Genomic DNA, 27,026 nt, shown 5'->3' with positions numbered 1-27,026 from the left:
GATTAAGGAGAAGGGGAGAGAGCGATACAAACGTCAATGATGACAGAGTCATTGATCAGCTGCCTAGCCCGCAATCTGGGCATGTGTCCTGACTGGGAATTGAACCCTGATTGCCTGGATCTTAGGTTGACCCTCAACCGCCGGCTATGCCCAAGACCTGGGCATCTTGTAGGTCTTAATACAGGTCATTAAGGGAATTGTGTGAGAGTAGGGAACACCTAGAATTTTAATGATCTTACCAAGGTCAGAAAAATTCATTTTCTAAAAAAAAATATTTTCATTTAGAGAGGAAAGTAGAGGGAGGGAAAGAGAATCATCGACATGAGAGCAAAACTTAGATTTCTTCCAGTTTACCCCCTACTGGAAATCAGGTCCCACACACCTTGCATGTGCTGTGACCAGGAATCAAACCAGCAACCTTCAGTGCATGGGGCAACACCCAACCACCATGCCACAGTGGCCCGGGGTGTTACGTTTATTACTTTTATTGATGGTCCTCACCCAAGGATACTTTTACATGGACGTTTTTTAGAGAGAGTAGAAGGGAGGATGGGAGAGAGAAACATGATGTGAGAGAGAGAAATCGATTGTTGCCTCCTGCAGGTGCCCCACTTAGGGCTAGGGATCAAAGTTGCAACCCAGGTACCTGCCCCTGCCTGGGAATCAAAACCGAGATCCTTGGATGCTCTAGCTGACCCCTGAAATACTGGGCCACAGTGGCCAGATCTTACATTCATTTTAAATAAAATGTTTATTTACCTCAACAAGAAGTTTAATATAGTTGCTACTATATCATGAAGTTTTCAGGTACTTTACCCAGTTGATAACACATTATCAGATTCTGTCTTAATCACACTTGCATTCTACTTACCATGAGAGTGGCCATAGATACAGTAACTCTCAGGATTTGAACTGCATTAATAATAAAGCAAAGCCCGGCCAGACATGGCATGGCTCAGCGGTTGAGCGTCGACCTAGGATCCAGGCGATCAGGGTTAGATTCCCGGTCAGGGCACAGGCCCGGGTTGTGGGCTCGATCAATGACTCTCGTCATTGATGTCTCTCTCTCTCTCCCTCTCCTTTCCTCTCTCTGAAATCAATAAAGATATATTTAAAAAATAAAAAAATAAACCAAGGCATGTTTAATGGGTGTGTTGTATGACAACTTTCTCAGTCTCACGCAGTACCTTTTGCCCACATCGTTGATTACTGAAAACAAGGGGATTTGACCACTGGAATTTTTTGGCAGGTTGCTGTGGGTGCTACCTGGGCAGTACTGTCACGAGCCTGAAAAGCCTAGTAACTGCATATACGACAGAGACACAAACCACTCCAGGTAAAGTGATCTTGTGAAGAAAAGTCAGCATGTATTGCAGAGGCCTTGGCTAGATTCATGATGACACAGGACCTTGTCTGAACTTAATGATTTCAAAAATTGAGCTTTAAAATGTCACTGAAATCCAGCCAATGTGCCTCACTAAATTTTTGGAGAACGTTCTGTTTAACATAAAATGTTGAGTTGACAAAGCAAAACGTAGCATACCTTGAAGGCAAATTTTCATAGACATTTTGAGATAATTCTTTTTCTTCTGTTTACATTTATGTTGTTGAAAGCAACAAAGGAAGCTCATCCTTGGATCCCGGGAGGCACACATGTGGAGTGAGACAGAAGCCAGGACACGTGAAAAGGAAACTGCCTACCACCTCCTGGATCAACGTGGAATGACGGGACTTCTAGGTATCTAGTGACGTACAAGTAGATGGGGACCTCTTATTTGTGGAAGTGTAAGGAGTGTGGAAAATGCCTTCACGTGGATGTAGATGTTGTTGGTGTTTGAGGACAATTTATCTGGTTTTGTTGTTGTACAATTGCCTAAACCCCAAATCAGTGATTTTCAACTGGTGAGCCACAAGAATTTTTAAAACGTAATATATTACTATTTAGTCAGAGGTACTCATCTCTTTAAGGAAAAAGTAATGTAAAAAGTAAAGATTGTCAATTTTAAAAAACAAGCACAGGCAGCATCAGAACAGCGGTCCGGTATGAGAGCGTCAAAATTATCCTCCCACCCCCACCCCCCCGGTTTTGTTTTTTGTTTTTTGTTTTTTTTTCGTCAGATTAGCAAAAAAAGTTGTGGTGTGCCCAAGAATTTTAGTGATTGCTTTATACGCAATTATGTGAAAATAGTTGAAAATCACTGTGCTAGATCAATGGGGGTATGGTGCCTTGACACACTAAATGTTTCACAAATATGGCAGTGTTAGTGATATTTCAATGTTAGACTACAAGTTAATACTTTACAGTAAGATACAGTGGAATACCTGTGGTTACAAGCAAGGCCTACGCGATTTCCAACTGTTCATAGACGGGGGCCAAACTGTTCAGTGTCTGCCAAGACTAGGACTTCTCTTAGTGACAGTGCATTTGTAGGGGACACAATTTAACCTTTATAGGTCAAAAAGGGGAAACCAAAAGTACTGTTCGAGATGACTGGGTGAGGAGACTTTTCTTGCTTAGCAAGACCATGAAAGCCTAGCAGAAGGAGCAGTATTTGACACCAGATTCCAAGGACAATCATTGTAGAAGCAAGTGTGGGTGAATGGCCTCAGCAAGTCCGGCCCTGCCAACAGTGTCTAGGAAATCTGTGTAGGGATATCTGGGGGTGGGCTTCAATTAACTTTTCAAGTTGTAGATGATGAAACCTAGAGTGACATTTTTCTTGCACTAAAAGGACATAGGTGTTCCCACGTGGCCCCAGCGTCCTGGTGGCAGGGATGTAGCCCAGAAGAACCTGTTCCCATGGCTCCTCTTTCATTCAGAAGCATCTTTGTAGCTCTGGAATCCACTTGGATAGTAATTTCTTGACCATTAGGAGACTTCAGGAAAGTAACTTATGCTCTTCTCACTTGATGGTGACTGATTATATTACCATAGTGCTTTGGTTCCTTAAACCTCAGATGTGAGAACTTGGCTTAGACCCCCTTCAGAGTCCTGAAGCGCAGATCCATAGACCTCTTGGCCTTTCCTGCATCTCTCATCTGCCTTAATTTCATTTGGTCATTTGCATTGATCCTTCCATATTGATTTTTTTTTTTATTTTTACACTTTGGAATATTTTGGTGGTGGTTTTCATAGTAACCTAGGCTGTAAAGTTGGATCATAGTGAGGGAGTGGAAAATAGGAACTTGTTACATCATTAACATCCGTCTGTAGTGACAATGGACATTTCAGTTTTCAATTCATGGACAGTTCACTTAGGGAAATGGATTCTGAGGTATATTTTCTTGTAAGATAGCAAAGCTCTATCTCAGTGTTACTCTGGCAGGTGGTTCGATGTTTCACTGTCTTTGATTTTACCCCCAAGATTTCCACCTGAATTCTGTGTCAGTTCTGTGATATAGCTGCCAAAGATGATCAGTCGGATCAATCATTCTAAGCCAAGGGCCTTTCCTTTAGTAGAAATGTACAGTCTGCAGGCATTAGTCACTTAGCAAAGGTGCACTTGTTGTTGGTAAGACCTGGGCTTGACTTATGATGAGCTATGTTTCCTGAGCACAATGACGTGAAGGTCAACTGAATACTCTGAAGTCCAGCCAAAGTGTCAGTCCAAGCACGTGGGCCGCACATTTTTCAACATCCGTTTGTAGGCTGTACATTTCACAAGGTTGCCTCATCAATATTGTGCAGGTCAGGGAGAATGGAGCTGCAGGTCACCCAGTGAAGTGGAGGGTTGAGTTTGTCATTGTGCGTTTCATGTAATACCTTCAAGAGAGTCAGGACTTGGGAGCTACCATGGATTTTTCTTTCATTAGAGCATCACTCAATTTCAGCTTTGGACCAGAGTTCACTGAGACCACATCCCCAGCCTATGAAGCAGCTCCAATTAACACTCAAGCAGGAAATTGCCAGTTTGAGACATTGCTTTGGTCTAAGATGAGATGACATTTTTTAAAACTTACATTCAGAGGGAGCACTCTTTCTTACTAAGTTTTACCACCTTCTGTGTGTTGGCAAGACATAGATGAGATTCAGAATGTTTGGCTGTGATGCAAGGGGGTAAACTGGCATTTTGCAGTTGATGGGTCTGAGTGTTTGGAGAGAGGACTGGTTCTGCCAACCATGCATTTTGTTAAAAGGGGTCTAAGCTCACTCATTTAGTATCTCTTCACCTGTAGGAATAATGAATCTTTTATCATCTGTGACTACCATCCTATGATTAGGTTCTTGTGCTTTGCTATAGTAGTCTTGTGAGGGGATTGAATAGTAATTAAACAGGTATTTAGAAAAAACCTGTATAAAAAGTTAACCATGGACAGTTGAATGTATTAAGACCTTATCCTTAAATAGTCACCTTAATTTGTTAATGGATGTGTGTGTGTGTCTGTAAATATGGTGTGGATGTTGATACTGTGGCGAGTGAACAGCTTATAGCAAAAAGCTGTTGGGGTTCCGCTGAATTACATTCTTTGTAAAGTTAGACAAGTATTTTCACATTTCTTGACCTTATTTAGTCCCTGTTTTCCTGCCAGAATTTTTTTTTATTTTTATATTTACTACCTCAGAGACTTGTTTGGTTTCTCTTAATCAATTGAGAGAAGTTCGCTGCCCTTTGTACTAACTGAATTGCATTAGGAACATCCAGTAGAGTGAGAGGAAAGGAGTGAGTGGGGTGATTTGACCTTGGACATTGGTGAGGCAAGAGCGGTCACTTACTGCTAGAGAAAGGACACTGGTAGTTGCTGGCTGAGCAGCACCATCCGTATTAGCCCATTCTTGGGGGAGGTGACCTACAGAAAATAACCTGCACGTAGAATCCCTTGAAAAGATGATCAGGTGCTTGTTTCTTGGGTGGGGAGGGTTGATTGATGAAACTCACTGTTCTTGAACCTGATGACAGCTTTCCTTCCTGCAAAGGGAGTCTGAGATCCAACACAACTCCTTTTATGAATCAGTTTGAAAACAGTGGGAATGGGGGGAATGACTGAGATGGTGAGTGCAATGGTGGGGGACACAGGACAAGAGGGAAAAGGGAGGTTTAGAGGGATTTTATCAGAACAGTTGGGGGGGGTTAGGATTTAGACATACCATCTACCTGTCACTGTATGTGTAACTATAGGGCCTTTGTCTCAGCCAGCTTGGACATGCTAGGCTCTGTGTCCTTTCCTGAGGCCTCTACATGGGTAGTACATCTTTGAAACGAAGATGAGTGGATGGGTGACTGTTCTTGCTGGGTGATGAGAGTGGGCAAAGTGGTTTACATTCATAGGCAGCTGAGATGAAACCAAACTTGTCTCCAACTTTAGTGCACATGAGAATCAGCCTGCGGGCTTGTACACTTTGTCAGTTTCTGATTCAGTACCTCTGGGTCTGAGAAGTTGACAGATGCTTTGGTTTAGGCACCACACATAGAGAACAACTGGGTTTGATTCAGGATAATGAATTACGTTATAGAATATGTTAAAGTGAACGTGACCAGGGAGTTTTGTGAATGCCAAATGCCAAATTTTTTTTCTTGTAATATAACCAAAAGAATCAGTTGGGTAGGGCGCCAGATGCTGAAAATGTGAGAATATGAATCCATATACCTTATCAGAACTAATTGGCAATATATTTAAATGATGTATACCTCATTTGAGGAAGCCAGTATATGTTTTGAAAATTCTTCTAATAATCAACTATTGCCTAAATTTTCACTTAGTTCAATTTGGATAAAACTGACCAGTAAGTTGAAATTTCCAGGAAACATATTTCTAAACCACTTTTAAAGAGTAGATGTGATCTCAGTAGTGTGTTGATTTCCTAGACCCAGTTTGTACTCTATGTTGGTCACTGAACCGTGCACAACTTTAGTTACTTTGCATTTAGGCATGTTTGTTGTATTGTAAGCATCCACTTCTGGATCATTTAAAATGGGCCATAAACTGACAATACCAATGAATTTGTGGGTTATGCTATTTTCTGGGGAAATTTCAATATATATGTTATAGCTTGGCTGTAAATACCCTGGTGGCAATATCTGGTATTGAAATGGAGTGCTAGTTTGTAAATAGGCTTCTATATGGGAATAGTGTTACAATGGACTGTCCAGTGTTACCGGCCAACTTTGACATTCAGCCGCGCCAGTTGGGCTCCGTATTCGGGAGTGCTGAGGAGTATAGAGGGCAAGTTAGAGGCACTACAGCAACTGAAGAAGGAACCCAGACTTGAAAAACAAAGAGACCTCGTTCTATGGCTTCGACCGAATAAAAAATGAGAAATCATGGACTTTTTAAGATACTGTGACTTACGAAGGAACTCCAGTTTGAAACAAGGAGACCTCTTTTCTATGGTTGGACTCAATAAAATGAGACATCATGGAGGAGGTTTTAAAAATTCTGACTAATGAAGGGACTCCAACTTGAAACAAGGAGCCTTCTATGGTTGGACTGTCATTGAATTCATGGAGGACTTAAGTTGTGACTTACGAAGGAACACAACCTTGAAACAGGAGACCTCTTTTCTGTGTTTTGGACAAATCACACAGGATTTTAAAAAAATGATTTATGATTGCTATAAGAATGAGTTACTGCAGTGATACTGATTTTCTTATTTTTGTAGGATGGCAGAAAAATTCGGTCATTATATTTTTCTAATTGCATAATGTGTAACTCTCTAGTGAGCATGACTGGATGCCATGGCTTTGAATTTTAGATAGACTAAGTGAATTACGGTCCTAAAATACAAGAAGGCATAGATTTACTTTTCTAATGTTGGGTCATACTATCTTAAATTCAACTTGCCTATTCCATCAGGCAGAGTGAATCTTCCACGGGAGTACCATATTTCAATTTGGGGCTTTGGTGGAAAGGGAAAAGGGGGTTGCTTAAAGTAACCTCTCATTGTATGCATACAACTGTTCCAGTCTAGCTCACTAAAGAATAAATCTTCCATGTTAAAACAACAAGCATGTGTTCCTTTGGAGAATCTCTTGTGCACATCTCTTAGAGGCCAAGAGTTCATTATTATTGAGAGTATACGACTGTTTACTTATTAGTGGGTAACCGAATACTTGGCCACATAAAAATATGTAAATACACCTATCATTATTTAGGTTGGTTTTTGTAGTGTACATAAACATACAAACTTTCTGTAAAAAAAGAGACTTGGAAAAGTTTTTTAAATGACAAAAACATACTCAGATCACTAAAAGAAGATACTGGCAATGGAACGTGAAATATCTCAATGTCATCTATAAACATCACTTCGAAATCATTGCATGATATATTTGAATTTTACGGAAATGTTAAAAGGTGATGCCGACTGGGAGGAAGAGAATCGGCTGCCATTGATGGACATGGATGGAGTCGAACAATGGACGAGGGTTTCTTGCCAAAAGTTAAAACGTGTATAGCCTGGAGGATACAATTCCGACTCCATTAGATGCTGCTTTACAGCTACCTTGCAGGTTGGCAGGTTGACATCTTTTAACTGCTAAAACTTCAAACCGTCGCCTTACTTCTGTCTTCAGATTCTCTAATTCATCTCTCTGCCGGACAAGTCTTCACAAATGAAGAACCACATCATGTTCCAACAGTGTTAGAAATGAGCAATAATCAGAAGAGGGGAAAGATTTTATAAACTCATATTTAGAGCATCTTTGCCACTCTCAAAACTGGAAATTTTCCATTTGTAGTCTCCGAAGATTTGGATCCTTAAAATCTTGGATGTTCCCCCAGTCATTTCACCCTCTGGTCCTGTAAGAATCTCTAGAAATTTACAGCACGAAACAATGTGATTGCCACCCAGGATGAGGCACAGGCTTTCTAAAAACCTCTTCTATCAACAACAGATGAGCAGGGAATCACAGCTCGAGTGACTGCCCTGCATTGATGAAAATGTAGTTTTCAAGTTCTGGAGAATCCTGAACAGTTTATTATGGACTGCTGTGGGCATCTAAACCTCATGCTGAAAGGACAGCGCATTTGAATTGATCAAGAAGCTTTACCAGCTATAATCAAAGACAAAAGAAATACAGATTTATACTGTTTCGACCATCATCCTACCTTTCAAATGTTTCCCTTTGGAATCCATTGCATTTGGAAAAGAAGGTTCTTTCGTGATGGAAGATCAACTCACCTCCAGAAGGTTTACCGTTGAAAGCTGTGTGTCTAAGACATTTGCATATATGCGAGATACACAGAGATCTTCCTTTTTTTTCCTCCCAGTAGCATTTTCACCTAAAATCTAACCCTGGTAACTACTTAATTGGACACATAAAACTGAACAATTTACGGACGTTGTGTGTGGACAATGGTATTAAAATGTAAATATAAAATACTCAGTGACTGATGAATGTGTATGAACTATTCATTGATAGGCGATGAAGAGAATGAAATTCAACATGTAATGTTTTCATTTTCTTGTTTCTTTGTTTACGTAAACTTTCTTGGAATATAAATACAAGCACAGAGGCCTACATTTGTAAACAAATCTATTATTTTTAGATACTTTTGTAATGGTTGCTGTGATAATAGAGCTGGTTTCCTAAGGAAGTTTCTAATAACACATTTGGTAAAATTGTCTTCCGGAGAATATTTTAGAAGAATCCTGAGGACGTTTTGTAAAGCTATACACAATTCTGTACTCATTGTTTGTGTGCTCAGGGATAGCAGAAAAGGAAAGTAGCAAGGCAGTGAATATCAGTGTGTATTAAAAAACCAAATATCATTGCTTTGCTACATTTCCTAATGTATTGTAATTGTTAAGTATTATAGAAGTATTTTAATACATAATTATGAAAATAGAACTGTCAGAATACCTCTGAAAGATGTACATTTAAAACCATTTGAATGGGTTATTGCTGTGGGGTTTGGGGGAAGAGGGATTGTTGTGTGTACAGCTGTTACGTAGACATGAAGGCTGCTCTCTGGATGTAAATGGTCTTTACGATAAGATGTATATATTGCTCTATGCTTGATAACAAGTGTGCAGAATTCAGTAGGCTTTGTTTGTTAATGCTCTTCAATAGAAAAGGGACTGTTACACCATCTTACCAAGCATAGGGATGGGTTCACTCCATGCTTAGATGTTGGGAGTCTGCATATATTCTGTAAATGTTTCCTTCTGCCAGTAGCATTTTAAAATTGCCTTTCATCATTTATTTATTTGATACATTTTGTTATAAACAATGTTCTTAATGCTTAACATGCAATTTTTACATGTATATACATTATTGTAAATTTATTATAAATATGTATCAACTTACTAGGGTAGAAGCATTTTTTGTTTACCAAAGAGATGTTAGATTTCGCCTCTCTGTGTGTTATTTTGATCATTCTCCGTTTTTAAGTTTTGTTACATATAAGCTGTAGAATATACACTATATTGTGCACTGTATTATGACACCATTCATCATGCAAGAAATGTCATTCTAACTGTAGGTCTGCCTTTGTTTACGGTTTTCAGATATGTTTATATACAGATAGAACAGTTCTTTTCATAACTTGGAGAAATCTCTACATGTGGTTAAATAGTGTTGGGTAGACAAGTTTTCATTTGCTAGTGGAATTGGACTTGATAGTAGTGGATTGTTCTTGTTTTAAAGTACTTATTTCTAGTTGTATAGGTGATTTATGTTTTATGTGGGACGTTAGCAATGGAATATATATCAAACCCAAGTTCATTTAATGTGGGCTGACAAAAGAATGTTTTTGTATTATATGTATATAATAGACAAGGTCATTATGTTAAAGCAATAGGAGCAACTATTTGCATGTCTTATACTTACTTTATATAAATTTTTGCTTTAAACTTTTAGTCCTTGAAAAATAAAGGATTGTTTACATATTTATATGTGTATACAAATATACACATATACATGTACATATGTGTATAGGGGTGTATAGAACTTTATTAAAAGTCATAGGATAGAAACTTGCTGGAAGATACTGTGACCCGCTGCTAGTTAAAAAAAAGTGGACAAATGATTTTGTTATAAAACATCTGCATAGGATTTGATAAGCATATATTTTGTATTGCTATACTATGTCTATTTGGGATGTATTTGGTTGAGGGGGATTGCCTTTGTGTTTTTGTTTTTTAAAGTGTACAAATCATTGCCATCCATATTTTAAATAATGTAAACATGTATAATTTTTCTTTCAATTTAGTTTTTGAATGTTAGATGTTGGGACCGAGCAGGGAAGTGTTTGACTGCTGTATGTATAATAGAGAAGCTTCTTACAACATCTTAACTTCCTAGGTATGTAGAAATACTCTCTCTCCATGCGCATGCGCGCGTGCACACACACACGCACACACAGAGTAAATATATTGATGTTGAACTAGGATAAAAATAAGTGTTACCAATAGAAGTGTTATTTCACCTCCCATTCTAAAGTGACTTAGTGTGAGCGGGGGTGATTAATCTGATCAGATTTTTGTTTTTATACCATATGCCTATGTAGATGTACAGAAATTTCAGATACTTTAAAATCTACTTCCCATGAAGTTATAGCACATGAGCTTTTGTTTTGCTTATCAAATGGTTCACCAGTCCTGCCCATTGTGATCTTTAGACTGTGTATTTATCTTTAAAACGCCTGTTCATTGCTGATGTACTTTTAAATATCAGAAACTATTAGTATAAGTAGAGTTTTTCTGTGAATGGTGACTTGTTTGTTTTAAAGGTTATGGACAAGGGTAGTGGATGTTTTCTTTCTCTTTTTTTGGTTCATTTCTATGATACATAACCTGAATATTGTATTGTATGCCCACCACCCAGTGTCAAATCATCTCTCCGTTAGCATGTATTTGGCCCCCATAACCTTTTACTACCTCTCTGCTCCCTACCCAACAACATGGATGGACCTTGAGAATATTATGCTAAGCAAATAAGTCAGTCTTGAAAGTATTTTTACCTCATTTTTATTTAGATGTAAAAGTAGTTAGTAATCATTAAATTGTGTCATTTTATAGAAAAATACCTCGATTTAAGGGCCATGTGGTTATATCTTCTTTTCCCAGATGAACTGAGGTTCATGATGGAACTCATTTTTAAGGAACATTTACATATTCTCTAAAATTATCCTGTAAATATTTTATTGTAAATTTGTTAACCAGTTTCTTTCAATAATAACATGGCAATAAAATTTATAATTGATAAATAGGCTCTAGAGCTATGAACAACTTATATATTAATTTGGTTAAGAGGATAAATGGACAAGATAAATCATTTACCCCACTCTGGAAACGCAGTTTTCAATTCACAGCAAAATTGAAGGGAAGGTACAAAGATTTCCCATATACCCTCATGTGCGTACACACGCACGCACGCACCCCCGGTCCTCCCAACTGTCGACCCAATACATGGGCAATTGTGCCTGTTGTTAATATCCCCCACCAGAGTGGTACATTTGTTGAAATTGATAAAGCTACATTGAAACAATCACCCAAAATTCCATATTTGACATTAATGCTAAGTCTAGGTGGTGTACATTTTGTGGTTGTGAGTTGATGTTCGTGATACATACACATCCATAATGATGTACTGCCTATTTCCATTGCCCTCAAATCCTCTGTCTCTGCCTATTCATCCTTCTGTCTGTAATTTTTTTTAAACATTAAGATATTGACCTTGTTAAGTGGATTTTATACTACCTCTTGGAACTATACACAGTTCTGTATGTTCCCTTGGTTGCATGACAGTATTCAAGACAACTTTGTAAATAATAGGCAGATACACTTCTGAATTCTTAACACCTAGTTTTTAAGATGTATAGAGTCTCTTAAAGTATAATTTTGTAAATAATTCAGTGTAAAGTTTCATGGTTACATTTTCTTGGAATGTGTTAACGGAGATAGAATGTTGGGTTTCTTGAGCTGTACATATCTCACCTGTTTGTGGAGTTGCTAGGGGAAGGAAAATCTAAAAGGTAGTGGACCTTTACATTTGATTTCTCATCTTAAAGAAAATGATCCATTTAAGCCATTGTTTAGGGGTTGTGTTATACATTACAAAACTCAGTAATAATTTTCTAGTTGTATTATGATAGGGCATTATGTATTTTAATCATGGAAATACGTTTTATAAGGATAACCAAACCTTTTTGTATTGGAGTGCACACCACATTTAAGGCAACTTTGTAAATAAGCACATACATCATTATATAAACATCTAGTATTTCTAGATGCACAAGGACATTCGCAAAATTTTGTAAATATTTCCTTGCATACTATTGTCAGTTGGCTTCTGTAATGCTTTGGCAGTGTAGTTAGGTGATTAGTAATAATTTGCTTTGTAGGGCTGTACTACCGTGCTGGTCTTCAGTGAGTTTTGGGGAGAGGGATAGACAGGTTGCCTCCTTGTCTTCCTATTGTTAGGTTCACATGATAGAAGGTTTAGATGGTAGACAGATAAAAGAAAACACCAGGGATGGATTTCTACCTTAATGGAGTAAAAGACAAGAGGCTGGAATTAACCAATTTGTGACATTCAGATACTCAGTGATGTAATCAGACATGGAAGAGGCTCAGGTTGCTAAAGTAATTGTTTTGCTGTGCTAGACAAATCTCCTTGCAAGTATGTGTGTACGTAGCCATGTATGTTAACATGCACATGTAAAACTAGTTTTAGCAGCATACATCTCATAATGCTTTTATCTCATTACCTTATTGATTTTGATGCTTTTTGAAAATTATGGAGTAGTAGTCGTAGCTTAAACACTTATTAGAAGTTTGCTTCATATTACATTTAAATGTATGTTAATTTTATGTAAAACAAACAGCTCCATATCTATCTTCAAATATATGCATCTGTATGAAAATTCTCTGGTTATGAATATTCCTTTTAATTCTTAGACCTTTTTAAATTCTTCTGGTGAATTGTTGTATTTGAATGTTATGTGATAAATGTCAGAAGTATTGTATCTTACTTGCCTATAATGTACATTATGAAACTTCCTTAGAAAGGTGGTCCTATCCAGTGTTGATCAAAGTATAACTCATATCTTTTTGAACAGCAGTTTGGCAATGACAATCAAAATTTAATGTGTAAAACTTTGAAATGATGTGAGTTAAAGCTGGGATTGTATCTATTCCAAATCTCAAATTGTTTACAAAGAAGAAAGTGTTATAAATTGAGGGTAATATTGAACAATTGAAACACATCAATAAGAGGGTGTAATGATTATATAGCTTAATTGAATATAATTTAAGCACACCGATAAAAATTAATGTGGAAGTGTGCTTTTAATTGGTATTTAAAAGTGTCGTTTTTGAACAAAGATCAACAAGTGTCTGTTTACAAAGGTGTCAACCTACCTGAAATGCTCATGGGGATTGGGATTGTCCTGTCATGACTAAAGAATTAAGCAGTGATTCTTAAATCAGTGTTACTATAATGGTGGTGGTTTGGAGTTCTTTTTGAAATATTTGTACAAGTGCTAGTTATAATAGTAAGGCATTGTTTATCTCCATATATTTGTATATTGCTACATGACAATCTAAAATGACTGTGAATTATGGAAGAGAAAGTTGCCCAGAAGACTACGGCAAAAGTATAATGTACAGAGAGATGGGGATAGAAGAACTGCTTTTACTTTGTGAATTCAAAAATTTAAAGGTATTTCAAAAGGAACATTTTAGAAGAACAAGGAATTTTAAAGTTTGTGCCTGTCGTTCAGTCTTGCCTATCAACACCTTGGGCATATTGGGCGGACAGGTGTATATGGCCTTGGAATTCAGCTGGCCATGATGAATGATTTTTGAGATATTGAGAAGAGCAAGTGACAGAGAGACTAATACAGCACAGAGCTGTACTGTGCGGTGAGAATCGATAATCGGAGGACATACAGGAGGAGAAGAGAAGGGAGAAGACGGATCAGAGGTACGTGCCAAGCAGTTCCTTTGGGGGCCATGATCATACGTGGTGAGAATGGCCATTGAAACTTTCTAACGGTCGTTTACACAAGGCAGTGCCGTATATGTATTTACTGCCCAGGTCTCTTAGGATATGTTCTGAGTTCCTCTCAATGAGGGAAATCGGGGATGGATTCTTTCTTTTTGAAAAGGATTTCAAATTTAGATTATTCAGAATTAGCACAAAAATGTTTCAGTAGTTAAGTCTTTGGCCAGTCATATTTGCTGGTGTTAAATTATCCCCACTCGCTATCCCTAACCATGGTAAGTTTATTCGAATCTGTACGGGTATCTCATTGGTATCTAATTGACTATACTGTGTGCTTCCCAGGGAAACATGATGAAAGCAAAATGTATTTGCAGATACTGTGAGGACAGCCAGCAGCAGGGACATTCCTCTTTCTGTGGAGTTCTAGTCCACGAGGCTCAACTGATCCACAGGTAAGAAGGTTCTGGATCAGGAAGTGCTGTTTGAGCCAGGAGGCTGTAGCCAGGCTCAGGAAAAGAGCTGCTGCTCACATTGTTCTTAGGCAGGTTGGGATTTTCAACCGTGCCTGAGAATTAGTGAATTAATAAAAAAGGTAATTTTTCCAGCGAAAATAGTAAGAACATGTGTAGAATGTAGGAGACTTCCTGTTTTTCAATTAATTGCTGTGCAACCCAACCTGGTGATGTAACTAATGTATAAAGTAAATGATCCATCAATAATTGGATATTATAAAATAGCTGAATTGTGTTTTTGCAAGTATAATCTTGTGGTAAAGCAGTTATTGAAGAGAGGGGTCAGGTCTTGTGTCTAAATGTTAACAGAAACTTGAAATATATTCAGCCTGAACCTCAGCTTACCTGCTGCTTCAGCTGTTCTCTATCAGTTTGAGGCATACCTTTCCTTACAGTGTTTCTCTTTCCCTGTCAGGAGAGAACAGTTCTCCCAAGACATGGTACCACCAACTTGAAGTATTCCTCACTCAAGTGTGCTTCCCTTCCATCTCTGGTCTAGGAGTACCTCTTGGCGACATGATTGTAAGACAGTTGATTGCTCATTGATTCAGCGAGGGGCAGTTGTTTGGGCAGTAGTTGGCATTCCGACATTTTTAAGCTTAATGAATTTTGGCAGCTGGTGGGTTTGTGGATCTGTTCAGGTTATTGCTGACTAGCAAATAATCCTAAAACATTACTATTGTTACTTCATGATTCCAATTATGGAACCAGCTATTTCTTCTCGAATCCCAATCTCTTTCATCTAACTCTGATTCACATGGTAGTTTTCATTGCACAAAATCGTATTGCCCATACTGATGGTCTTGTGAAGTATGCATTTGACATGGTCTCACTCATTTTCCCACCGTGTCCTCTCAGGTGATGACTGAACAGGAACTCATGCCATTGCTTCTGCCACCATCCTAAAAACCGAAAGTCTTCATCAAGGGCTGGAGACTCCTCTTTTGTGTTTTGCAATGGACACTGCAGATCTGCAACAGGGCTGAGAAAGCTCATTCTTGAAGGTGACCTGAAGGGCGACCTGGAGACAATTGTAAGCAGGCATGTTGACTGTTTTCATTGTTGCTGTTGGACTGAACCCAGGAGATGGAATGCTGGAGACTATAATACCAAGAAGCCTAGGACATGCCAATGCGAGGCCTTTCTCCAGGGCTCCCGTGATTAGTACTAAGTGCTTATAGTTCTCATTTTACTTATTTTATAGGGTAGATTTAAAATGTATTCATTAAAAATAATCGGTTTTTTTTAGATATTAGACATAGAAATTTGTTAACTAGTTAATACTTTATGTACCTATGTTTTCCTTTATTTTTACCCACTCCCCATGTTGTACTGTCTCCTTTTATTTTTTCAATTACCATTTATGTTCAATATTATTTTGTATTAGTTTCAGGTGTACCGCATAGTGATTAGACAATCCTATACTTTACAAAGTACTTACTCCCTCCATATTTCCGGTACACACCTGCCCCATATATAGTCATCACAGTTTTGACTGGACTCACTACGCTATTATCTACTACGAGTTTTGTGCACATCCGTTTGGATTGTGTTGATAAATCGATAGGCAAGTAGTGTTTTAGGACGCCTATACTGTTTATGGATTTTCTCTGCAATAAACATGGTTTTACATAACTCATTTCAAATTTCACTGATTTGTTGAAATAATTTCAATTAATTGGGATTGCTAGGGCTTTAAGGCTAAGGATACTCAAACTTTATATTTTGATTGAAAACTAGCTTTCACCCAAACTGTAGACACTTGTCATCAGTCTGTCTCCCAGGTTTGGTTATGAGAGTTCAAAATGCAAAACTGTTCTAAACTGAAAGATGAGGTGCCCATGTGGTATTGCAGAGAAAAAGTAGCCTCACTTCAGTGCAGTCATCCTATATGCTTAATCCTTAATTACCATTTGTATTTCACTTTTTTTTCCAGTTTCCTTGGAATATAGTGTCTCTGTTACTGGTTTCTAAGCTTGTTTATGGCTAAAGATGTTAACCATTTCTCATGCATTGCAAATGAAATACCATGTTTTCTGTTATTATTTACTGTGCTGTTTTACTTTTTGGTTGTACCGAAGTTGTGTATTAAATATAATCATGTTCTGTTTTATGCCTTTTGTGTTTGTGTTTTTCTTTAAAAACATGTTTATAATAATCCCATACATTTGTCTGTATTTCCTCCTACTTTTTGTCAATTGTCATTTTCTTTTTACATGCATCATTGCTACAGTTTTAAAGCATTACATAATCAAATGAGTCACCTTGACCTAAGCCTTTAACCACTTATTTAAGGTTTTGCTCTTTCATATAGAAACCTGCACATTTAACTGGCTGACTTCCGGTGTTTCTTACCTTCTTTGATACTTTAAAATTACTGATCCTTGTCTTACCTAGTCTATTGAGTCCTATCTCATTTCTCTTCTTTTTCAGAACATCCCCTGTCTATACTCGCACTTTTTCTCTCAATTGATGCTTAAAATTATTTTGCAAGTTGGAAAAAATGCAATTTTATTTCATTTGCACCAAATTTATTAGATTAAACTAGGAGACTAAATCTCTTTAAATGTGAGTCTTCTTATACAACTACAGGTATGTCATTCAATTTTAATCAAATTGTTATGTTGGGGTACTGCTACTGTAGGCTTTTTTATTACTCATTGCCAGGTATTTCATTGAAATTCCAAAAATTATGGTTTTATTTTTTAAATAGTTAAGTATTTTCATAATACATGGGATTAACAAGTGCCCTTTGTTATTTGTTCATATTAACCTTGTTTAGTGTATTTTACTTATGATTTATTTTAGGAAACTTTAATTGTAGATTTCAACCAAATTTTCTGGCATGTTTAATAAAATGTCTTTTGTGTTACAATTTGTTATATTTGCCATTACAATTACTGATTAGGTTAAATTAACATCATAAAGAAGATTACACTGCCTGCATCCAGTCAATAAAATTATTGTTATACAATTCTATTTGCAATTTCTGAAAAGAGAATTCTAAACTAGTTTGATAAATTTTTGGTCAGGGTATTTGACTTGGTTTACTGGCCCTACTGAAACTGAGTATTTTGGGTACAGCTTTGAATAGCACTTACTTAATTTTTATTTTGAAATTATGTTCAGCTTACCAAAATGTTGCAAATCGGTATATTTTCTTAAAGATAATTCTCCATTCTTCCTCTCATGTTAAACACATGATACACTTACTACACCAGGAGATGTTTGACCACTCCTTTTATAGGCACAGAATTTAAATTTGGAGGAAACATTGCATATAGTTGTTACCATCTTTGTAATCTGCTGATTTGTGACAGATGCCCAGTTTTCTTTGGTTTTCATGGTTGGACACTTCTGACAATCTCAGATCTAACCATTAAATGACACAGCAGTGTGGCTTCATCTAGTTTCCTGACATTGAGATTCAGGTCATGCGTTTTTGGCAAGACTACTGCAGAAATGTTTATATGCTTTAATCTGCTTACCTCAGCATGTATTGCTGTTTATTGAAATAATACCCTGCTGTTTGCCCAATTGTGATTTTGAAAATATTTCATTCCTACATTTAGTTGAAATTTGAATTGTGTACCATGACTACAAGTCACCCCTTCTCCCCCATTTAGTTTTCGAGTTTTTAATATGTGGTCTCAAGGGTATTTTCTTGATTCTATGGGTAAAATTCATTACTTTTTCTGAAATTGTTCCACATTTAGTCATTCAAGTCTTACTACGTTGGCCTCATATTTTCAACGTGCCTCTGTCCTTGCTTGCTTACTTTTCTGAACCTTATGGCCCCATATTGTCCATTTATTTTTGTTCTTAATCTTGCTTAAGTTTCCATTTCCTCTAAGATACCTGGTTTCCTTTAGGGCTGAAGAATCCATTGTGTTCATGTGCCATATTTTATCTATTGAGCACTTGGCTGGTTTCACTTCTGTGTCTGTCCACATTGAGTAATGCTGTTGTGAACACCGTTAAGCAACTGTCCGTTTTCATACCCGTTGGCTATGTACATAGGGGTAAAATGGCTGGGAGTCATAACTCCCATGTTAACTTTACATAGGTTAACACGGTCCACTTTTTGAGGAACTGTAGTTTCACGCACGTGCATCAAGACAAAATCAAGCGTTCATATAACTAGCAGCTAGAAAAATTGGATCTTTGCCAACATACAATTACCATTGTTTCAAGACTAAACTTGTGTACAGGTGATATTTAAAAATAACTACCACCTCAATATTAGCAAGAATCCTATAAATATTTTAATGTACAAATTGAACAAATATGTTAAATTTGGAACCATGCACTTCTTAAATTTTTTTCCCCTCAACGTTAAATTTTTCAGTCTCAAAATGCAGGACACTTTCTCTGCTTTATTGTTATGTGTCTCACTTCCTATACATTCACATACACATACACATTTAGATATTTACTGACTACATAAATCCCTTTGTGGGTCATAACAAGCACAGCTCATGTCAGCCCTGAAAGTAATTGTTACCAGGGTTCAACTGTAGACTTGCCCTCTCTTAACTTGCTGTCACTGTTAGTCTTACTAAATTGATCTTCGTGTTTTATGATACTAATTTCTCATGGGTGTGATGGAGTCTGATCATGCCACTTATAATTAATTGACCCATCTTCGATCCAAGATATGACAAGATCTAGTTTTGTATATTGTGGGACAAAGCAAGAATTAGGGACACCAGTCTCAAACATAATTCAGACTTGCTGAAAAATAGAAAATAATCTGATGTTTAAATCTGCTTGAAGAATCATGCAATGTATTCCAATTAGTTTGTAAATTTATGGTTCTTTGATTCAGATGTCCTTGGCTTTTGCAACTTTCTTTTCGAGAAAAATCAGTCTTTGCCCTGTTAAAAATTACATTTCTACCTTCTTGACTTGGTAGATGGTCATGTTTAATAATTTCCTCAATTTGTGGTAGATGTCTTACTAGACTGGTCTTATTTAATCTTTAGTCATCATAGGAATGTTTCCAGTTGCATGTCATAGCTGCGTATAAGTCATTATTACATGTTTGTGTCAACTATAGAATCGTTCCGCTTTCATTTAAAATTTTCATAGAAAAGTGGCATCTTATTTCATTACTTGCGTATTTGCTATGAGTACAAATAAAATTGTTCATAATGAATAGTAATTTCTACATTTAAGTAAGAACTTTATCAAATTTTCAATCTAAACTATATAGGGTGGACATTTCTTTAGTGTTATCAGTTACAGAATAATGAAACTGGTGTCTCCAGGTTTCCAAAGGTGGTTAATACGAAGTCATACTCTAGCCTAAATATAGAAAAACTTGGGTGTGTTGCTAATGTAACACTAGTATTGCAGTTATGAAAGCACAGGACAAGATGATGAAGTCCACTTGCACAGCTTTTAGATGTGCTTTTACTTAGCCTTTGTAAACTTTAATTCCATTTTTATGTATACATGCACCATACAATTGGTTTTCATTTACCTCTTGTGTACTTTTTAAGTTACGTTTACTTTCCCTTTTAAAAGGTTTTTTATATTTTCAATGGTTACTGTGAATCATTTTAGAAAGATGCCTTTAATTGTGCAATTTAGCTTCTATCTTTAAAAAGTCTTAATTGCATATTTAGCGTTGGAGCAAGTTGCGAATGTGTTTCATATTTATTTTGAAGTTTGAAATCAAGAACGTTCTATTTCCCGATCTTTGTGAATACACAATATGAATGATAGTCAACATTGAGTTCCTAATGATGTGGCTGCTCTGTTTACTAGATTTAGTCCTTAGCTTTTTTCATCAGTAAAGTCAGGGCCAAAAGAAAAACGTTCCTCAGTATTGCGTGAGGTGTTATATGCGAATAGCTAAGATGCGGGCCTGGCCTGGCTGGCTCACGGCAGTGCCTTTTTCTGGCTGTGGTAGCACCGGCGGTATTTCCTGCAATACTGGCAGCGGTTATTCGGGTAGGACGTAGGACCCTGTGTACAGGAGTTGGCTATCCCTTCCAGATGCTGAAGGCTAAAACGTAACAATACTGTAGGGAACCTGGAAGTTCACAATTGCATGAGAAAATAGTCCAGTCAGGTAATTTCCATTCCTGGGGTAAACACATACGGCGAAAGGTAAAACTTGGTTAATTTCTTTTGTATAGGGCGGGAGTAATTTAAAGTAAATCAATTTAATATATAGCCAGGATACGATGAACTTGGTTCTCAGATCAGTGATTCCAGATGTTTGATGGCATCGAGCAAAATGATGGTCGCAGTGTAAAATGTAAGACTTCCCTGGATAGGGGTGCAGTATCCAGTCTATTAACCTGAACCAAATCCAGAGCATCCTGTGAAATGCAACCCTATAGAGGACTGACGAGTATTTATTTGTACGTATTTAGGAAATGGCGAGTTATGAATGGAAATAGGATCGACTGGGATATAGGGAGCGAAGGTGGCAAAATGGCATTTACCGTGTTTTTAATTAGGATAACTGAAGCCTCGTGAGGTCATCGGTGGCCGAAACCGGGCACTAGCCAGTTTTGTCAGGTTGGACGTTAGGTCAGGAATTGGTTGTGGAATGAACGTGTGTTTGCTACGGAATAAGTTAGAAATAAAGGGAAGGAATAAATAGTTTTGTAGTTAGGTATTCAAGGTACTGGTAATTTTGTCAGCATTTGGAGTAAAGAACAGGGACTCCGGAAAAGTTGCCTGGCGATAAAGGTGCCCTTTCTTCGTTACTGGGAGTAGTGAATGGAGAAGCTGTTTCTCACGGGCCTTGGGCAATTCCCAAAATTAATCCTGAGCTCCTCTGTGCTTTGGTTTCCCCTCAATAATTTAAGGTAGCTCTTGAAAGACTTTTTCCATATTGCAACTTACAGTGGAGGTACCCAGGAGTCTAATTTTAGTCAGATGCCAGCGTTGAAGTGAGCGCGGTGGCCAGGCTGGAAAAATGTTTTGGAGGATACTTGAGTCGGTCTTTTGAAAAGGCCCGAAAATGGGTGCATGGATCTTGCTTTATGGAGCTGAGGGAGCGATGGCTGATGAATGGATGAAAATTCTGCGGATGGAAAAGAGTGGATGAGACTGGGATGTAAGTGCAGGGTGCAAGGAGAAGGAAGGTATTTTGAAAAGCAGTGGGAGGCGTGGATTGAGGGTCAGTATTAAATGAAAGGACAGGTGGCTAAAGAGTGGATTGGAGACGGGGATGTTGCATGCATGAGGATTGTCCAGATGACGATTTATGTGTTGCGTTGGATGGATTAATATAGGGGTCCCTGCATAGATACACGAAATACACGCGCGAGAGAGCACCGTTGATGGTTTTTAGGTGCTGTGACAGGTGGTTTGATGCACAGAATTAACAAATAGTACAGGAATTTCATCATTGGGGAAAATACAATCATAAAGTCACATGTGAAGATGAATGAAAAGATGAGTGGACTATAGAGTGATACAGGCTAATTTATTAAATGAAGGAAGTTTAGCGGTTGGGTAATCAAAATAATATAAATAGAGCAGTGTTCTCTTACATTGATTTTTAAATATCTTAATAATTTGGGGGCTCTTAGGAGATTGATCAAAGAGCGAACTTGACCTTGTGTTTTGTGTTCATGTAATATATCACATTTTCCCATATTTTCCACAGTTATAACAGGTGTTCCCAGTGTAAGAAGTGAGACATCTTAGATGCTGACATTTCTAGATCAATCCAAATTCTAGTTCTTGTTATATCATTTCTGTGGACTTGATCTTCAAAAATGCCGGTAAGAATCTATCGCACTGGTGTACTGTTTATTTGTTGACCAGTTTGATGTGGAATCCAGATGTGTTTGTAATATTTAAAAATAGAAAACCATCTATGAATCCCATTAAACATAAAATTGTCAATTTGTAGAGTGACTGCCAATTAGGTACCATAGGAGGTATAGAAAGACTTTGATGTAGTATTGATAGATAGGTTATATAAATTCTGGTGGTGTATGCTTACCCCTCCCCACCATAGAATGTGATATTATCTAAATGGAGACTGTAACCTCTCTACAATCAATTTTAAATTCATTTAAATACTAAATGTTTTGGAATAAATCCATTGATGGTGGATCGGTGTTGAGAGAGAAGGAAGGATGTCAGGCAGGTGGGGTAAAAGGGATATAAAAAGACATCAGTAAGTAAATAAATTAGGAAGTATAATTTGATGTAAATAGTATGGGCCTTCATAATATAAGGAAATTGAATTTTATTTCCAGATGTGTACGCTAGGGTATTGCTACTATTAGTAGGTAGACAGATGTTGGGGGATGTTTCAATATGACCTTGATGGGGGGTCAGTTCTTAACACCCTTTCATTTGATGAGTGCATGAAGGTTGTTGAAATGTTTCAAGCATTCCTTTTTTCTTCTTTGTCTCACAAGCATCTTCCCTAAGCAAGGACCAAAGAGAATTTGACTGCAGGTAAGAGCATTAAGACTTACATTCTGATTTTGAGATACCCTCTTGGCTGTCTTGATGATGGATTACATTCTTGTCTGAGTTATTTGACACTAATTTATGTTTTCATTAAACCTATTACGTAGCCTTTGTGATTATGTTGAGGTTATAGGGTTTCTTAAAGTGTCTTTATTGATTTCAGAGAGAGGAAGGGAGAGGGGGAGAGAGAGAACCATCAATGATGAGTCATTGATCGGCTGCCTCCTGCACGCCCCCTACTGGGGATGGAGGGATCTGCACCCCAGGCGTGTGGCCTGGCCGGGAATCAAACCTCGATCTCCTGGATCATAAAGTAGATTCTCAACCGCTGAGCCATGCTGGCCGGGCGAGGTAATAGTTTAACTCAGGATTTTAGAGTTGTCTCTTGTTAGTCAACATGACATAATAAAATCACAAGTCGAAATACAAGAATTTTTTTTTCTAGTTAGGCTCATCAGAAATTGCACAAGAGTCGTTCAGGAAAGCAGGCAGAAGAGATACGTCGTCGGTACCGTCCTAATGGGGTTTGGGTTTTGGAAGGATTTCCATAAACTGCTAGAAAATTTAGAGCACATTATTAATATTTCCTTGTGCTATCGCCATTTTAGTTTATTTTTAATCTTAAACCTGGGATATACAGGAAATGGCAGTATAAACAATGCGTTTGTTTTTGAACAACATGAATATTATTAGGAGTGGAAGATGGGTATTCAAGTCACAGTAAAGGGGCCGAGCAAGGAAAATCATGGCTTTTGTCATTTTTGCCCGGTGAGCTTACTTAGTTTTTATAGCTTGGAGATACTTTTATCAGGCTCCTGGGCGTTGTTTTCAGTGGACTAGCAGTAACGTCCTGGACTTGTCTGGCTGTGTCATCAACCTGTTTGTCTTCATTCGCAATATCTCCCTCTGTACTCCCCCAGGTGGTGGACATGTGGACAACAGGATCATAGATTCCTTCTGGAGTGGTTCCATCCCCAGCATCACCCAGATGCTGTCATTATTTCCCCCTGAGAAGCTTCCTGCAGCTTTGTTTCTCCAGGGGCACAACTTTTTTATACGTGTCTTCAGGAATAGAACTGACCTGCTTTCTGGCAAGTAATTGCCTGGAATGTTACGTACTTCTCTGTGCTCTGAATATATCGTGTGCTTTCTTCTATTTTAACTACCCCACTGCATTTTTAAAGACCCATGTTTTAAATTACATATGGGATTGATTGAGAGATGGGCATGGTAAATGTAATGATGCGACCGATGGACACCTGGGTGACGCCCCACATAATAGCCAGGCTTTCTCACAGGCTAGGTGTTTCCCATGGGCCATTTTGGTACTATTTATGGGAGACTTTGTTTCTCATTTGACTCACGAGCCCAGTTTTTAGAGGTTTCTGAAACGTGCATTCCTGCAATAAATGATTGGAAGTTTCCCTGTTTATTGAACCTGGTAGCTTTCATTTTAGATTTGGATTTTCAATTGACCTCTTTCCCAATGGCCCATCATTAGACTTGACTGCTACCATCCCTTGGATAGTGTAAGGGAGAGTCAGAGTCCTCTACTGACACTTGAGCCATGGTGATGTTATCATTTTCTTGACATCGCTGGAATTTTCTTCTTTGGGATTGGAGTAAACAGCACCAGGCACCAAAGAGATTTCACAGTCACCTCCATGGCCCTGATTTTTCATTGGTTGTCCACTTAACCTGTGCAGGTTTAATGTAGATGGTTGAGTTTATTGTCAGGTGGTGGTGGTTGTTTTTTTAATATATATCTTTATTCCTTTCAGAGAGAGAAAGGGAGAGGGAGAGAGAGAAACATCAATGATGAGAGTCATTGATCGGCTGCCTCCTGCACGCCCCCTGCTGGGGATCCAGCCCGAAACCCGGGCATGTGGCCTGACCAGGAATCGAACCGCGATCTCCTTGGTCCTAGGTCGCTGCTCCACTGCTGAGCCACACCGGCCAGGCTATTGTCACTTTTAATTGTATTTCTGGAACATAATCTGCCCTGTCCCAAGGGAACTACTAACTGCATTGCCCAGCCTGTCTCAGTAGACCAGCTTGACACCTGGTACATTAAAACAGGGCCACTAGGAATCAGTGGATCATTACACAGTTTAGAGCAGCCTGGTCATTCGTCCCCCATGCTGTTTCTGATTCCTGGGGGGGTGACAATTAACCATTTGTGGTATAGTGGTCATTAACTTCTCAGCTTATACAAGTTTATGTTGGGTTTATTTTACAAGTATGCCATCATTAAGGTATATGTTTTGCATCTTTGTTGCTAATATATTGTGGACATATTCTCAAGCCAATGACTATAGCTTCCCTACAGACTTTATTGGAAGTAAAGTGCACGTCATAATGGGTTCATCCGTTTCTCTATTTGGAAAATGTAGGTTAACTGTTTGTTTTTGCTGCTGCATATAATGTTGTAATGTATATAATTATATATCTATGTTAATGTGTCTGCGCTCTTATTTCTCTAAAACAGATTTCTAGATGTGGCCTTTTTGGGTCATTAGTTCTGCATGCTTTTGATTTCAGTAGATACTGTGAAATTTCCCTTGAGATGTGTTCCAGGCCAGCACACAGTGATGGTGCAATGGCAGTGCTGATTTTCATGAGGACTTGTATGTGATGGGTATTACCAATCCATTATGTTTTTAGCCAATCTAATAGGTGAAAATATTTAATCTAATTTAAACAGTAATTGGCCATGGATAAAAGAGATCAAATAGTGATAGATGACTTATTAACAAAAAACAATAGTCCACCTTTCCTCCAATCAAGGGTCATCCAGGTTGCCGGAGGTAGAGTCCATTGACCTTTTCAAAATACGATGCTGCTTGGAGGTTCGTAAACTTCCTGAGTATACCTTGTAGCAGTGTTTACTGCTTTGACGTCATGTTTTGGCAATCCAGATTTAGAGTTTCAAGAATCATACAGAGAACCCCCGGATACGTGTGCCCTCAGTCTGATTTTCTGTGGTGCTGTGTTCTCTTTCTCTCTCGCTCCCTTCCTCCCTCTCCCCTCATTTGTTCTTATCTCACAAATTATTTGTAAGTTGCAGATATGGTGCCTCTTTAGCATTCACTTTCTAAGAGCCTTGGAGCCCTCTTTTATTAACCCCAGTGGAGCTTTCCAATAGTACAAGTAAATTACATTGATACGTGGTCTATAGTCAGATTTTACCGGTTGTCCTAGTAATGTTCTTTACAACAAGGTCTCCCCTTATTTGGGACCCAGAAAAGGATCCTAATAACCTCTGTGCAAATTTCCCCTTTGAGTTCCCACTTGCATTGTGTCTACCTGCCTCCTGCGTTCATTGGCCTTGGTAGAATGCCTTATGGAGGCAAGGGTGCGCAGTAGTTCCAGAGATCTTGGCTTTTCAGAGATGTTGAGCACAGACCGTTGAAGGACAGAATGGCTAAGGAGCCGTGGGAAAGAGAAAGCAGCAACCTAGTCATGAACACGTGGCAATGGAGTGGAGGAAGGGTGGTGCTGGGAATTGAGGGGAGGGGCGGTGTGAACGGAGATGATTGTGCAGAAGGTGGAGTTTGGAAGGAAAGAGGGCCAGGCCAAGGTGTGCTGACCTTCCTTGTTAGATACTAGTTCTGGAGCATGTTAAATGTTAGTAACATCCCTAAAGTCAAGGAGATGACAGGAAGGCTGATGTTTCCCAATTGGTTCTGGAATATTTCCAGAAATTAATTTAAGGTGCATTGTCATACTCTAACTAATGGTTTAGAAACAAGTCTGGAAATTGTCCAACCTGTCGAAATTGCCACCGTTTATATTTATTTATATGAAATCTATTTGGGTGACATTGGAGGATAACATTATATAGGTTTCAAGTGTGCAATTCTAGGATATATCATCTGTATATTAAATGGGGCGCCATCACCATTTCGTTGATAACATGCTTTATGTCTCTAACGTTTCACTGGCCAAGTTTTGTTTTATTTTTGTATCTTTTTAATAGACTAGAAATAATGAGCTCCTTTGACAGGGATATTTTCCTATTCATATTTCACGTCCCATTACCCTCCAGAGCCTAGTGTGTAGCTGATACACCATTTCATTACCACATCGACTACACTGCTTGTTTAGTGTGTGCGAACGAGTGAGATGTCAGTGAATTCGCCAATCACTTAAAGGGCAAGGTTGGTAAAAGTTT

At 38.2% G+C, this 27,026-nt stretch overlaps 2 long non-coding RNA genes across 3 annotated transcripts; both read left to right on the top strand.

Moving 5' to 3' along the window:
- Positions 1-10,201: 10,201 nt before the first annotated feature.
- Positions 10,202-16,511, top strand: LOC308550600. Of its 2 annotated transcripts, none has more exons than XR_013997930.1 (4): positions 10,202-13,865; positions 14,229-14,338; positions 14,814-14,920; positions 15,257-16,511. It is a non-coding gene; the product is annotated as an uncharacterized lncRNA (long non-coding RNA). The 2 variants fall into 2 exon arrangements; XR_013997931.1 differs by having other exon boundaries at positions 11,119-13,865; positions 14,261-14,338.
- Positions 16,512-16,831: 320 nt separating this feature from the next.
- Positions 16,832-25,603, top strand: LOC308550601. Its single transcript, XR_013997932.1, has 4 exons — positions 16,832-16,990; positions 22,032-22,149; positions 22,798-22,837; positions 23,773-25,603. It is a non-coding gene; the product is annotated as an uncharacterized lncRNA (long non-coding RNA).
- The last annotated feature ends 1,423 nt before the right edge of the window (positions 25,604-27,026 follow it).

Source organism: Miniopterus schreibersii (assembly GCF_964146895.1).
Source record: "Miniopterus schreibersii genome assembly, chromosome: 22".
NCBI classification, from domain to species: Eukaryota; Metazoa; Chordata; class Mammalia; order Chiroptera; family Miniopteridae; genus Miniopterus; species Miniopterus schreibersii.
Note: the sequence above shows the minus strand (reverse complement) of the source record. Positions and strands in the feature narration are given on the sequence as shown.